The sequence below is a fragment of the Monopterus albus genome, unplaced genomic scaffold (genome assembly GCF_001952655.1).
Source record: "Monopterus albus unplaced genomic scaffold, M_albus_1.0 scaffold1.1, whole genome shotgun sequence".
NCBI lineage: Eukaryota > Metazoa > Chordata > Actinopteri > Synbranchiformes > Synbranchidae > Monopterus > Monopterus albus.
This window is the reverse complement of record NW_018127881.1, coordinates 2,731,098-2,746,940: the sequence shown is the minus strand read 5'-3', so window position 1 is coordinate 2,746,940 and position 15,843 is coordinate 2,731,098. Positions and strand designations below refer to the sequence as shown.

Here is a 15,843-nt window from a genome sequence, read left to right as displayed (position 1 = left end):
AACATACTGTACATTCAATTACATCTGATGGCAGATGGTGTAAACAAAATCAAACCCACATAATCTCAAAGATTGGAGCCTTTAGTTAAATATTAACCCCAATATCCAAATACCTGACACAGGAATAGACATCTTAAGACAAAGAGTGGCCTGTGAGGGCTCCAAACTGACTGACTCAGCAGTTTTTGGATGTGACGTATCCGGCGCATTGGAAATACATAGTGTGTACAATAGTGAAATACAAATGAGGGCAGAACATTGAGCGAATCAGACAGAATGGAAGCACTACTTCTCACTCTTTTTAATTGATTCAGCTTTATCTAATTGACTTATTTTACTATGGTAATAAGTATTGTGCCGATTACCCCAAATGTAATGCAGCTGTTGTGTTGTGCATATACAAATACTGTATGTTGAGAATGTAATAGATCGCATCAGTGTGTTTATCCTGTTCTGTGCTGTGTTCATATGCCCCTCAGTCTTGCCTAAGGTGCTCATACCCCCTCTTCTGTGCTTTACAGAGGAAGCTTTTTTTTTTAGGCCTGGCTTTCTCAACCCTAACCTGTAAAGTTTATGCCCTATGCTGAAGTAGAATGAAGGTTTTTTTTTTTATTGTTATCAGCATTAATCAAACAACTTGACAATAAAATTAAAGAGTTTCTCTTTTTAATCTACAAAAAAGTGTGGTGTGCAGAATTATCTTATCTGGCAACACATGAATAAAAGTAAATAATTGCTAAGCCTGTGAAATGGCCTGCTGGTCAGTTTACTAATAGTTCTCTTAACATTTTTTTAATTAATAAAATGCAGATGCGAAGCAGACCTTATTACCCCATAGCCTTCGGTATATGCAAATAGCAGACTCACCGTCCCTTAGCCCAGTGACCTTGCTGACACTCTGTGCGAATGATGGCTCCCAGGTCGTTCAGGTTGTCTTTACTATGCCATCCAGCATTAGTGTCTGTCGAGGGCTGTGGCTTCTCTCTGACTTCTGAAAAATAATGCAGACCCGGGAGTGAGCTTCATTGTTTTTTCTAGTTTAAATGAGCAAATTCCCTAGTTTGGTTTATAATGGGAGGGTTAGGAGGCAGGTGGGGAGGTAGAAACAAGAAAGACAGAAAGAGAGCGAAGCAACTTGTTAACAAAACATGGAGAGAAATGATGTGGACTCAGGATGAAAAAAATATGAAAGAAGCATAATAATAACAATAATAATGACCTGGGCCTACCAAGGAAGAGTGAGAGTGAGCCATAGGGCGGGAGCTAAGGTGGTTTTAAAAAATGCATCATTAACTGTCATCATCTCATGTGCAAGGAGGCGAGGGTGTTAGAGGATGTAAGGAGAGGAGAGAGGAAGAATAGAAGAAACTGTATTTGCCCAGGAGATCGTTCAGTAGCGTAGTCTTCATTTAATTAGTTGCTTTACATCTCCAAGAACACCCCACCACCACCCTTGCCAACACCACCCCCCTCTTACAGTACCTTGAGCATAAGATGCAGGGGTCCCTGGAGATTGGTGCAGCTATTTAACTATGTTAATTACAGTCTAACTGAAGTCTAATCACACAAACTTTGTCCCAATGATGGAATTACAAAAAAGCTATCTCAAGAAACCCAGTTTCCCTGCAACTGACTGTGTGTTCAGATTACAGGCTACAGAATCTGTCAGCAAGATGAAGCTCCAGGATTCAGGTATCTTAATTCAGTAGATCATTATTTACAATCTCAGTCAACTGGCTGGAATTGAGGTCATTTGAACTGGGTAGATGGTTGGCTCACTGAAATTCAAGCACAAACATAATTCCAAGACCTTTAAGGGCACAAACACCCATTTCTAAACCCAATATCCTAGAAATTCCATCAATATACAACTAGCTTGCATCAGCAAATATATTTTGAGAAAAAAACTGTTGTGACTGCATTATGTTCTCAATTACTATTATGAAGAAATTACTAAATTACATAGTCGCAAATACACAGATCAGGTGAAGTGAATAACATTGATTATTATAACACTGATTATCTTGGTACGTTGGCACCTGTGAGTGTGTGGGGTATATTAGTCAGCAAATGAAAATTCAGTCATTGAAGCTGATGTGTTTGAAGCAGAAAAAAACAGGCAAGTGTAAAGATCTGAGTGACTTTGACAAGGACCAAACTAGACAACTGGGTCAGAGCATCACCCAGACTGCAGGTTTTGTTGGGTGTTCCCAGTCTGCAGTGGATAGTACCTACCAACAGTGGCCTAAGGAAGGACAAACAGAGAATCTACAACAGGGTCGTAGATCCCCAAGGTTCACCGATGATGAGGTTGACCTACTGTAGATTAAACTTTTACATTTCTTTCACCCTTTTCAATAGATTCTGTGTATGAATCTTTGTTAAAATTGTTGAAAATGTGAAACACTGTACATTGTACACCATACATCTCTGTGAAGAGAAACATTCAGCGGCTATGCTGGTGATATCACAGCTAGAGTGGGGAGGCTGTTGAATTTGTCAAACATTACCTCTAACTTGTCCTCATGACAACAGTTTTCACTCTTTAATACTAACACTGAAATAATCATAAACTGAACACCCTTAAGTTTGTTAATTTGAAAAGTTGATAAATCTTTAGCAGTTACATACTGTATATAAGGTGAGTGCTTCCCCATGGTATTTTGCAGTACCTTGCAGTATATAAGGGTAAATAATATACGCATATTTAATTCAAATAAGCATAATATAGTGCTGAAATTAAGCATGTGTAAGTCTTTGGTGTTTTTTACCTTATGTTTTATTACCCTCTGCTTTTAAATGAAATCATTCTAAAATGCAATATCCAGTTCCAGTTATCTATAATTACTCCTTGAAATTGTATTAAAGTGGCTATCTCCCAAAGCTTGATGTTTATGTCTACTTTAGAATTATATGAACAGAATTTCTAGGAGACAGGATTGGCATTCCTTGGTCTGTGCCAGCTACTGTATGCTTCTACTCTATCCTATTAACATACGAGGAAACTTCCACAAATTGTGCAGAATAGATGGTAACCATCCTCGATAGACTGATATTTTTAGACTTTGCAAACATTCCTTTCCAATGTTTGAAATGTTTTCTCTAAACAATTCAATAAAGTTGAAGAGAGGAGTAGCTGAGGCATCTGCGCTACAGCTGAAATGCCATGTGTCATTAAACACTTTAAATGGCAATGTAATCACAGGGGTTTGACACAATATTGTGTGCCCCATTAGAATCTGTTGCAGCCTAAAACACCCTGGCGGCAAATGCTAACTTGTTTTTATAGTAAACACCAGACATTTTCTACGGTTTTAGAACTAGAATATGATCTATTTTAAGGAGCACTTTACATTATACACAAGAACGCACACAAGCAGCAGAGGCTCTGTGCACGTGTCACATAGCAGTGACCTAGTCCCAGTGCTGTTTACACTGCCTTTTAAAGACTACTGTGGGCAATATCACACGCCTGGTTAGCCACGTTGTCCTAATAGCCTGTCATGTTATCTGAGAATGCAGGTGATTTTGATCAAGTGGTTAAGTGGCTTGGGTCGATAAGAAACAACTACAGGTCTACAGGCACAGACACACCACATTTGACTTTGAGTGAGTGGAAACGTGCATAAAAACACAAGTGAATGACAAAGCCTATTTTTTCCTTGTGTGACTGTTTTACCATTTAACACTGTATTTAAAAAGAAAAATGAAAAAGAATTAATATTGGGAAGTCAATATAAAAAATAAAAAACAAATCAGATGAACCTCACTTACTGTACATTGATCTGGTATGAAAATCTTTTTTCCTCTTCTGAAAACACTTTCAACTTGTAAGCCGGGCTTGCCTGGGACAGTTTGGCGTGTAAGCGTGATGAAAGTGTTTGTAGTGGAAAACAAAAGAAACCTGTCGCTGAATGGTTGCACAGGGTGGAGGGGGTACTGACGCTCAGAGCTTCTCATGATCAAACACCAGCATGGTGTGGATTCTCACTGAGCCCGCAATAGTTTAATTGATCTGATGTTTCCGTCCTTTTTCCCTTCACGTCTATGCTTGTTGCTGTGAGGCTAAAATGTATTTCATCAATTCAGAGCACATTAAGGCATCATTTGTTCCCACAGAGGCAATTTGGTATAGTTTTGTGCCTAATGTCAAACAAACAAAGCAGTCAGTTTGATATCTTCAAAAGTCTCATGCTAATCATTTTATTGGGGTTTACTTAGATATCCTGTAATTTTTAAACAACCCTCATTATGTAGGGCTATTCATTTATTAACTTACACTTATTCCATGGAGGTTTTATACTTAATGTAACTATAGGAGCATATGCCTAACCCCGGTCTTCACTGTAAACCCCAATTGAAGCATAATTCTATCTTTAACCAAAGCAAAGTGTCAACATTTATCGGTTTACCTCATGGGGGTTAGCTTTTTATCCCGATGGGAGGTGATTTGCCATGATGCAACTATGTGCAGAGATTTTTGTCCCCAGTATGATGTTTAGTATGATGACACAAATGCATACACACTCCCATAGTCATTTCTTTCTACAGTTGTGAGGACACTCAATAACATAATGCATTCCCCAGCCTGTAACCTTCACCAGCACAATTAAGTGCCTGACCCGAAACCTAATATTAACCCTCAAACCAAGTCTTAATCCTCAAAATGCCCTTTGAAGTTGAGGATCAGCTAAAAAGTCCTCACAGTGATGGCACTGAGCAAAAATTTGTCCACACAGTATAATAAAAACACACACACACACACAGACACATTCATATCAGCACATTGGTGTTTACTTCTGTGAAACTTAGCAGTATCTTTCCCAAGTTGTTTATTGCTTCTTGCTGACTCTGTTGAGCCAAGCTGAAGAGGGAACAATCGACCAAAATGAATTACCGGCGGGGCTAGTCAAGTGACAGCACCTCAGCTACATTCAAGTTATAGCATTGTCAGCTAGATCCAATAAATACTCTTATGCATTCTGCTACAAAATACATTTACCAAGGAGTTCAGAGGGACACCACTGGAGTTAATGTGCAAAGTTATATATATATATAAAAAAAGACAAGTATGTCCTTGTCTGGTCTGAGAAAGTAGTGTTTTCCTCAAATTTGGGAGCCAAAAACCTGGCCTATATTCTGAGGGGACTGTGTGTTAAAAACAAAGATTTGACCACACAGAAAAACATGATGGCCAACACAAATTAATTTTTATGAAATGTCCTTGATTGTAGTTTTACACAAGTCTATCCTACAGTTTTCCAAATAGGCATTTCTACCCATGCTGCTGCACAAACGCATGGCCCAACTCCAGTGGACCAGAGTCAGCAGTCCACCTCCACGACAAAGGACATTCTTTTGAGGACAGTAAATGGTCTTATACTTGTATAGCACCTTTCTACACTTTTACAGCACATTCAAAACACTTTCACATTATTCAGCCATTCACCCATTCGCACTCCCAAGCCAGTGACATCACCGGGAGCAACTGGGGGTTCAGTATCTTGTTCAAGGACACTTCAATAAGCCGGGAATCGAACCGTTAATCCTCCAGTTAGTAAACAACCCACTCTACCTCCTGAGCCACAGCCACCCCAAAGTGACAGTGAAGTCCAGATCCTCTCCAGAGAACATTGCTGGCTCGAGAGAGGAGTCAAGGAAGCTATTTTTGTCCAAAAAGAACACCCCCCTCACTAAATAGGGGTGGTGGACTAAGACACAACTTGTCATCCATCTACGATCCTGTTTTGAGATCTCTACCCAAACATGCCCACCAGGACAATAGGCGTCGCTCCACAGGTGAGGTTTCAAAGACAGGTATCGACGCTCACCAATACTGGGCTATAATAACGAAGTCGTTAGGGGACATTGTTGGGCATCAAAGGATTGAAACACCACCGATGGGGATAAATGTCAGGCAGAACTGATGAAGCCTCTTGGATAAGAGGTGAAACGTCTTCGACCTAAAATCCTAGTCCAGTTGATTTTTCTAAGTTTTTTCATCTTACTATGACCTGGATGACAGAGAATCTGCATGGACAAAGAAACTAATCTTTCACATATAACATCTTTATTCCCCTTTAGATTACTTTCATTGAATTAATCATGAACTGCAAGCCATCTTGAGTACAGGTCTTCTGTGAAGTAGCAAGTACAAATCCTGCAGCCCATCCCTGAAGAGTATATTTTTCGCTGCATACTGTGGCTCTGAGGGAGTTTTACACCAATTCCCAGGAGACAGGAGTCTATTTATACAGGATCCTAAAACAGGCTTGTCATAACCTCCTTTCCCCTCACGGCAGCAGCTTTAGGTGACAGTGGTGACACATAGCCACATGAGAGTCCAATCTAATCTTTTAATCGCTCTGGTAACTTCATGTCTTCGGGTGAGTTGGGGCAAACTAGTGGTGCGGATGGGATATCGCCTGCAGAGATATGATATGATCCTTGAACACATAATAAAAATCACAAACTCACATGCTGACTTCTACACACTGTCCTGCTCTACCCCACCCTAGAGTATGACAGCGAAGTCTTGTGTATCCGTGGGTATTAACAGATCAGCACAGAGTAGCAGCCACCCTGCTTTAAAGTCTTTTCCTGAGGTAATGCTTCAGAAGCCTGCTGCAGAGGAGGATAAACGCGCAGCAGTCCCCCAGGTCCAGTGCCTCCTCAGCTCCACTCAGCTTTCTCTTTGCAGCCCCCTCCTTCTATATTATTTGTTATCCTCACTTTCCTTCCTATTCTCATTATTTCGGTCTGCCTTCTTTTCCTCAGCATCTCATGCTTTCTATCCTACTATCTGTAGGCACCTTCCCTCTGGCCATTCATATAAATTCTCTTTTCCTTGCCTCCTTGTCCTGCTCTCCTCCCACGATGGCCCAATCGCAATTCACCCCTTGCCCCTACCACTTAGCCCTACCCCACCATTTTGCATGTTCACATATAGTGGTAGGCTGATTATCTTTATAATGAAGGGGTAGGGCAAAGTGGTAGGGCTACACAGCCCCTGAAACAGAAGGTTTTCAGAGGCAAACTCAAAGCCAAGTTAGCCTTGAGGCTAACTACAACAAAGGCCACACACCTCAAACAAATCCACCAACATTCCACTGTGTCAAAAACATATCCTCTCCTTGCTGTCTTCTTATTTTTTATTCAAAATAGCAAATTGATGCTTATAGCCCATGCAATCACCATATTCAAAATTTCCTACAGCTATTTAACTACTGATGACACATTAGGGTCTTGAAGGGTTGTTCCATTTCACAGAGGAAGATTTCAACCACTGCTCCTTGTAACTCTGTTTTGAGGCATAACTCAAAATCAAGGGAGCACTCAAAAATGAGAGGTAAAGATAAACAACAAGAAATAGGATTGGCACTTTGTGTCCATCCCTTACTCCATCTTTGGTCCTCAGCTTGCTGGCTTACTCCAAAATTCAGAATGGACTAGACATGCTCAGAGAGTGCAGACCTCCACCATGGGGCAACTTGCTAAAAGCAATATTCCCATGATAGTTTGACTCACATAATATTTGAATAATATTCAAATTTTGCCGCGATGTATAGATAGTTATAAAGCCTAAGGAATCTCCACACAATTCATGGGTAGTGTAGGAGTTGTGAGAGTTTGTGAGTTATGTATTTCCAAAAAGAGGAATTTCTTAAACCCCAATACTGTTGAACAAATACTGATTTTAAATAAAAATGAAAAGTGCCCCCTTACATCACTCGCAAATTAGACTCCTAAACAGCTGAGCTGACAGGAGTTTATTACCAGGAATTATGTCATGTAATTCCACCTGTACTGTTTACATACTCAGTTTGCACAACTGCACATTCACTGCTGACTACTGCACATACAGCTCCCATGTAGCATACATTCATTCATTCATTTTCTACCGCTTAGTCCCTGAACCGCGGGGGGGGGGCAGAGCCAATCCCAGCCGGCAATCGGGCGAAGGCGGGGTACACCCTGGACAGGTCGCCAATCCATCGCAGATGTAGCATACATTCTCTCTTTATTATATTTCTTTCATTTGCTGTTTTAAAGTGCCTTAGATTTTGTGTTACTTATTTATCTACTTTATATTTCACTTGTATTGTGTGGCATTCATGTAGACGGCAAAGTAAGAATTTCATTTTACAGGAAAACATGTTACTGTGCATAGGACAATAAACACTTTGACTTTGACTTGACAAGCGCCTTCACTGCCCTTCTCTGTTCACAAGCATATTCACTTTCCTCTTCCTTGTTAACACTGCCACAGTTTGAAAACATAATTGTCCCCCTGTCATTATTATATGACTTTTTCAACTATGGATGTAAATGAGGAGGTTCACTTTTGTATGTTTACCACTACCACAGAACACCGATTACAATGCATCAGCCAAGAAACTCTTATGCACACTTTACAAACAAGCACAAACACATAATAAGGGGAGACATAAACACATGGTTTGAATGGGTTATTATCTTGTGCTCAAGAGAGGAAAATGCATAGTTAAATGGCAGTCATTATTCCCATGCCCAAACTGTGGTGAGACAACTTTGTTAAAATGACCTCTGCCTGTCTTACAGTCTTTGACCACCAGGGGGATTTGTGAGCACATGAAGCCTTGAGAAATGAACCCTTTTGCAAACCAACTGGCTGGAAGGCTTCAATGCTTCAGGAAGCTTCATCTCGACCATCACTAGGCAAAAGAACCAACCGGGTGTGCAGATCAAGGAGGGAGCACAGGAGACAGGAACAAGCGAGGCATGGAGATCAGATGAGCCAGCAACCAGACTGAGGGAAGGGAGGAGGATATAAAGACAAGAGACCAGGCGGTAACAAGCAGCAGATGGAAGCAATGAACAGAAATTGTGCACTGGGGTGAAGCTGGGGCAGATGAGGTGACATAGGACAGGAAACTAACCAAAATAAAAGCACAAAACAAGAAGCAGGACACAAACCACAACAAGTTCAGTGATGAAATTAGGAGGATTTGAATAATGTATAACAAACTAAGCATTCCTAGAGCTGGTGTTACAACCAAATAAATACTTGACAATAATTGTCTTAATGATATCTGAATTGGGATCTTCTGGCATCCCACAACTACTAATTCTAGTGCTATTTGACAGCAAACTTATGGCAATTAAACCTTTGGGAAATACACCAGATGTCCCAAGGAAGATAAGTGTGTCAATACACATTGATGTATTTTTTTTAATGTGCTAGCCTGCATTCATTAAAGGTGTTTTATTATCAACCATCCACCAGAGCGCCTGAACTGGACTTTTTTTCTGCCACATCTTACCCATGGATGAGGGTGGATTTCTTTGTTGATACATTCAAGCTTATTGCCCTTGTCCTTGACAGGGAGCTCATATGAGTTGCGGGTGCAGTGTCAAGACTGTTTCCAGTGATCCATCTGGCATTTGAACATATATTTAATCATCTTTTGTCATAAGTGCACAAACACAGCTGAATAAAAGTGTTATGCCTGGCTGTGTTTACTCTATAGGTTTTTCTTTTGTATGCCCAATAGAAGATGACTTTCTGATTGGGTAGAGTAGTTGATATGAATGGCACCATTATGTCAATGTTCTGACTAAACTCAATTACTGGTTACACAAAAACAATACACAAATACATTTGTGTATTATGGGTATACCATAATGGCTTGTGAATTGTAGGGAGAGGGTGTGACTTAAACTGTATAAAATTTTCTGTTTGTAGAAATGTTGACCTTTTGGAGATAATATACAGGCAATTGACAGTTTCCACATCTGATGTGTTATTTTATCGTCAGTCATTCCCTGGGGGCAAATTAAAGAGTCTGCAATCCAAAAACACTGTGAGAACACAGCAGTCGATATATTTCATTGAAACTCTACCATGACATGGAGACAGAATGAGTTCATTATAGTATGTTTAATTTAAATTAAAAAAAAGGGAAGAAGAAATACATCTCATCTACTAGAGGCAAGTGTATTTCTTTTGGGAAGAATAAAAGCTAAATATCTGTTAACTGTCCACATAAACTATTTTTACCTTATTCATGATACAACAAAACAGCTGTGCAGGAGGTTGACAGTGAGAGAGGGGGCAAAGCTAAAAGTGGGTGTAAAAAAGGAAATACCACACAAGTGATATTCCTTGTTGAAGACTAGACAGAGAAAGATGTTTAAATAAAGTTACACACAAACATACATACAGGCAAATATGTTGCCATTCAAGTAGACAGGATGACATATAAATATACAGACAGACTGACTAACAGGCCAGGAAGGGCTAAGACAGCTGAATCCACATTAAGACGATCAGAGCTCACTGTGAGTTAATCTGGTTATGTGGATGAAGGATTCCCCTATAGCCAAAAGCAGAAATAGTTATGAGTCAGTTACTGTGTGTGTATGTGTGTGTACATGTGGGGAGAAAGAGCACAGTTTATATTTGTTTAACCATATTTAAATAAATATTAACCCACAGACTCACAAGCCTCGGAAGCTTTCTAAACAACAAACAATTGTAATGTGTGTTCTGTACTGTACTCACTCACACCTTCAGTCAGAAACTGACTCCAAATTTTTCGAAAGGCCAGAGATGTATTGATTTGTAAAGCAAAACTATGCTAATGACAGACAAGCTGTCATGTCTGATAATCTGACTGAGCTGTAAGTGATTGGTTTTATTTGCATTGTGCATTTGTGTGATTATTTATATGAAAAACTGTCTGCTGTGAATATGTTGGAGCTACGCCTGTTTGGTGGGGGTGTAGAGGGAGGTGTGGGGCCTGCTAAAGTGAGTTTTGGTTGGGCAAGTTGAATTTTGAAGAGCATATCACGCTAAATGGATCTCCACTGGAAGCGTTAGAGGCTCATGAGGGTGTGTAAGCATTCTCCTCTCATGTGTATACCACTTCAAACTGCAGTTAGCAAGCAAAACAAATATCCAAAGCAATCAGTCACCTTTTCTTCTACCCTCTCAACCAGCAATCATCTCCAAAAGACATCATGGGTAAATGATTGCAGGGATGGTTATGAACCACCAGAAATTCAGTAATACCAAAGCATTTGATGGAATTAGGTTTCAAAGAAGAAAAAGACTGAGGAAGAATGAATACAAATTCAATCAGCTCAGTGTACACTTCCTGCATATCAAAGAGAATGAAAAAAGGGAAGGGGTTGAATTAGAAGTCCAAGAGATTGAAATTTGAAATAAGCTTAAACTTCAAACAACTCCTGATTTTCATAAAATTATTCCAACACATTGTTGAACTAGAGTATGCATGCAATGAAAAAGCATTATTTACTACTGAGAAAGGGAGAGTTCTACAGCAAGTCCAAAAGACACAGAGAGAATGGGCAATTTCCCTTTCCTTTCTCAGTTGGCATAAAACTCCCCTGTGCAGAGAACAGAAATAAAACATGGGCTGAGAGACATGACAGTATCCGGTGGAAGTGAGAGAATATGCCTTTAAGATAACACGATCAAGAAAAAGAGAAAGGTTTTTTAAGCTGCTCAGGGTTATTCTTATCTGTGTATGGAGCCAGACTGAAGTGAAGCTCTGTTAAATTGGTCTATCCACTACAGTAAGCCTGAAGACTGAAAATGTTTAGTATTGATACTGAAGTCTCATGGATGAGACAAGTCTCACAGAATAGGTGAGGCAGATGCAGCTATAGGACAAAAACAAAGCTATGCTGCATTTCCTAGAATTCTAAGAAAATGGTGCCAGATTCACTCAGACAAGCTGGTACAGGATAAACAGTATTTTTGACTAAATGTCTTAATTTGTAAAACAGCATAAATCCTTTGACTGATTTCTGTTTCATACATTACACCTGAGTTTTTAGGGAATGTACATACATGGAAAACAAACAAACAAACAAAAAAAACAGGCATGCTACCCCTGCACTGAAATTCAGCTGCATGCTCTGTCTTTAAAGAAAGCCTTCTGTATTTTCCCAAGACAAAGTGAAGAAGAAAAGGTGGCACTCCTAAGTCAAAGTGCTACCTTTTCTTCTTCACTTTGTCTCACAATGTAGACCATAGTAGATGTAATGAATGTCTCGCAAGTTTGGTTTGTAAAGCAGCTGTAGTCTATATAACCTCACCTACTGCACTGTATATAAAAGGCCTCACCTATAAAACACATTTGCTGTTTTTATTTTTCAAAAGAATACACCTCAAGTCTCTGTGTGTGTGCAAGTATTCTCATAAAAAAGACCTTATTAAGATACATCTTAGAGTGAAAATGCCTCAGAAAGCAACTGCATAGAGGAAAGAAACCATATTTTATTGCTTTTTGTCTTGATGCTTTTCTTTTCCCTCTCCTTTATCTACTCATCCCAACCGGTTGAGGCAGATGGCCACCCACCATGTTTTCCATTAAAGGGAGTTTTTCCTCCCCACTATCACCAAGTGCTTGTTCAAGGGGCATTTGTTGATTTTTTCTCTATAGCACTTGTAAGGTCTATACTAAAGTGCCTTGAGAAGATTTTTTTGTTGTGATTTGGTGCTATACAAGTAAAACCAAACTGAACTAAACTCAATCAGATCCACTGGAATGAGCACTTACCTTTTAACGAACGAAAGCTAAAACTCAGAACTATATGACTGTGTGATAAATGTACAAGTCACATGTGAAGTCTACTGCACACAATGACTGAACTCAAAAGTGATGCAGGGGCTCTTTCCATACTCGTACATTCTTTGGCATGCATCAATTTGATATACAATTTTATATGTCTGGGTCTCTGTCTTTTGTTCACACATTTTCTTTCCAGCTCTCTGGTTTGACAGTCGTCAACAGGCATCTGTCTTGAAAAATGTGACTATCAGCTTAGAGACAAACAGTCTTATTGTCTCATGGGTTTGCTTTTCTTGCCAGAGTACCGTACCGTAGGTGTTACAAAGGAAAGAGGAAAAATAAATGAAAGCAGTGTTGTAGCATATGTCTGTATGTGTGTCCCCTTTTATGCATACATTCTTAACATATAATGAGGGAGAATTCTCTGTTAAAATCAAAAATGTAAAATCAATGATGTAGATAAAACAACAGAATATGATTCTTAGTAATCATAGTATAGTATCTGAGTAGAAATGAATGTTTCTTTTAAATACTGTTCTCAGAAACTTAAAACTCTCCTGCACGCTCTCTCATTTGGCTGAATAATTTATTAAATACACAGTCTTTCAGTCTATATGACCTTCATCAGGTATGAGGATAAATATTCTTCTCAAAAATAAGACACGAGTGCTGTAGTTGTAGAGCAAGCCAGCAGTGCAAAATAAATTTCTACAGTCACTGTTTCAGTTCAACAGGGAATAGTAAGAGAACAAGGTGTACCTGAATGTTCCATTCCTTCTCTACTAATTTATGCTTTTGTTTGTTTGCTCTTTCTCTTAATTATCTAAGGTCTAGTTTCATCACTTCCATCACTGACTTTGCTGCCTCTGAACATTACTATGTGTGTATTTGCCCCTAAGTAAACTTCTAAAATTTCCTGCAAACGCTTGATGCACCTCTACTTCAAACACCATCTCACGTTAACAACAATGTATATGTAGAATAAAAGGCACCAAAAAGTCGTCATCAATGTGAATGACCTTTCAGTCACTACAGTTGCATTTGCTAAGAGAAATTAATAGTGACACAGAACCCTATTTCTCCTGGAACAATAATTAAACAGAGTCTCACTCATAATAATAATCCTCACTTTTATGAGGAGATATTTAGATTGCTGAATTTAATTGTCTGAGTTAACAAATGTGCATACTAAGCAGGATATATTATACAGAACAGGGCTGTAGTGTGGAAAAGAGGGATGTCATTATGATTCAGATTTACATTTAGATTAACTGTGTGTGTGAGAAGGATTTGATCTGAAGAGATGTCACCATAAAACAGGATGATCTATGGGATCCTTTCAGACAGACACTTTTGGGAATGAACATCAGAGTAAATGTGTAACACACAAACCTGACAGTGTTACAGTTTTCTGACGTGAACTATTCCTATTAGTTTTGAAATAATATGACTGACTGAGGGTAAAACATGTTGAACATGTTAGAGCACTTTCATTCAGCCGTGGACTATACCAAACTGATGAAAATTAAATCAGAAAAACAGGCTAATGCTGCTGTTTTACTTTTGAATTTGTGATTTTTACACTTTAAGCCTAGTCTGGATAGCTTTCATTACTATCTCCCACAGTTGAAGACAGTAGCAGGTTGCCCTACAACCCCTTATTACTGATTTCACACCAGCGTATGGCTTCAATGTAGACAGACCCTCAGTGATTCTTCAGATATTGACTGATAGTTGAACTGTAGCACAAACACACATGGTCATTTAATTATTGGCAACTGGCGCAGCCTGTGCATTAGAACAATGTACAGTATAGGCCTATTAAATCCATGATATTGGAAAAAAGTCAAAAAAATTAACTTTGAATTATATTGTCCCAGTATTAGACCATTTTAAATGAGATGAGACTGTACTTTGTATAGTCTAGTACCATCATCTCTAAGTTGCTGAGTCAAGAACAATCTTTTACATATGAGTTTTTAAACATATTTACAACATTTTAAATAATATTATTGTTTTCTATTTTACCAAATTTGCATGGTTAAAGGAAGGATTGTATATAAAGTAATTTGATATGTGTGTATATACAATGGACACGGTGGCACCACCACTTCCCTCCGCTATGCAAAAAATAAAGCCAAGATATCGTGAACAGCCAATCAGTTATCAAATCAACTGAAATACATCTCTTTTTTATATCATCAAATAACTTAAAAACAAACTTACCAGAAAAACGTCCACTTGTACACATCAGCATGATAATATCTACCAAAAACCAATGGCATCACGAAAAATGGAAAAGAGGTGGCGCTCCACTAAGTCAGAAGAGTTTTTCACAGCCTGGAAAGATAGTTTAATAACATATAAGAAAGCCCTTCATAGTGCCAGAACCGCATTTTATTCATCACTGACTGAGGAAAATAAGAACAACCCCAGGTTTCTTTTCAGCACTGTAGCCAGGCTGACAAAGAGCCACAGTGCTGTTGAGCGTAACATTCCCTTAGATCTCAGCAGCAATGACTTCATGAGCTTCTTTACAAATAACAAATAAAATCACAACTATTAGAAAGAAAGAAGAGTCATTATTCCCACAATTGTCATCAACTACAATAGCTTTAGAATCATCTGTAAGTCCTCATTTATATTTAGACTGCTTCTCTCCCATAGATCTCTCTGATTTGACCTCAACAATTGCTTCATCTAAATCATCAACATGTCTCTTAGACCCCATCTGGACCAGGCTGCTCAAAGACGTTTTACCCCTAATCAACACATCTATCTATGAACAGGCTATGTAAAGTCCTTTATGACAAGGCTCCATCGTATCTTAAAGACCTCGTAGAGCCTTATCATCCTAACAGAGCACTTCGCTCTCAGAGTGCAGGTTTACTTGTGGTTCCTAGAGTCCACAGAAGTAGAATGGGAGGCAGAGCCTTTAGCTATCAAGCTCCTCTCCTATGGAACCAACTCCCAGTCTCAGTTCGGGAGGCGGACACCCTCTCTACCTTTAAGATTAGACTTAAGACGTTCCTTTTTGATAAAGCTTATAGTTAGGGCTGGATCAGGTGACCCTGAGCCCTCCCTTAGTTATGCTGCTATAGGCCTAGGCTGCTGGGGGGCCCCATGATGCTCTGAGTTTCTTTCCCCTCCCCTCCTGCTCTGCTCTGCTCTCCTCTCCTCTCTCTCCCTATGCTTCTATATGCCACCATTACACATTACTAACTTTGTGTCTCCTCTCTCCCGTAGTGTGTCCTCTCTCTCT

At 39.3% G+C, this 15,843-nt stretch overlaps 1 protein-coding gene across 4 annotated transcripts in view; it reads right to left on the bottom strand.

The window, feature by feature from the left end:
- The window catches only part of cdh22 (cadherin 22), a 238,185-nt gene that overhangs the window by 116,876 nt on the left and 105,466 nt on the right, over nucleotides 1-15,843 (bottom strand). For 2 of the 4 annotated variants that reach the window (XM_020597448.1, XM_020597358.1), the window contains one exon: nucleotides 868-991. The exons of 1 other annotated variant lie outside the window; for it this stretch is intronic. The gene's annotated coding sequence lies outside the window, so the exon portion shown is untranslated. Of the gene's footprint in view, nucleotides 1-867; nucleotides 992-3,774; nucleotides 3,861-15,843 lie in introns of those variants that run through there. One more of the 4 variants, XM_020597526.1, reaches the window with a different exon arrangement.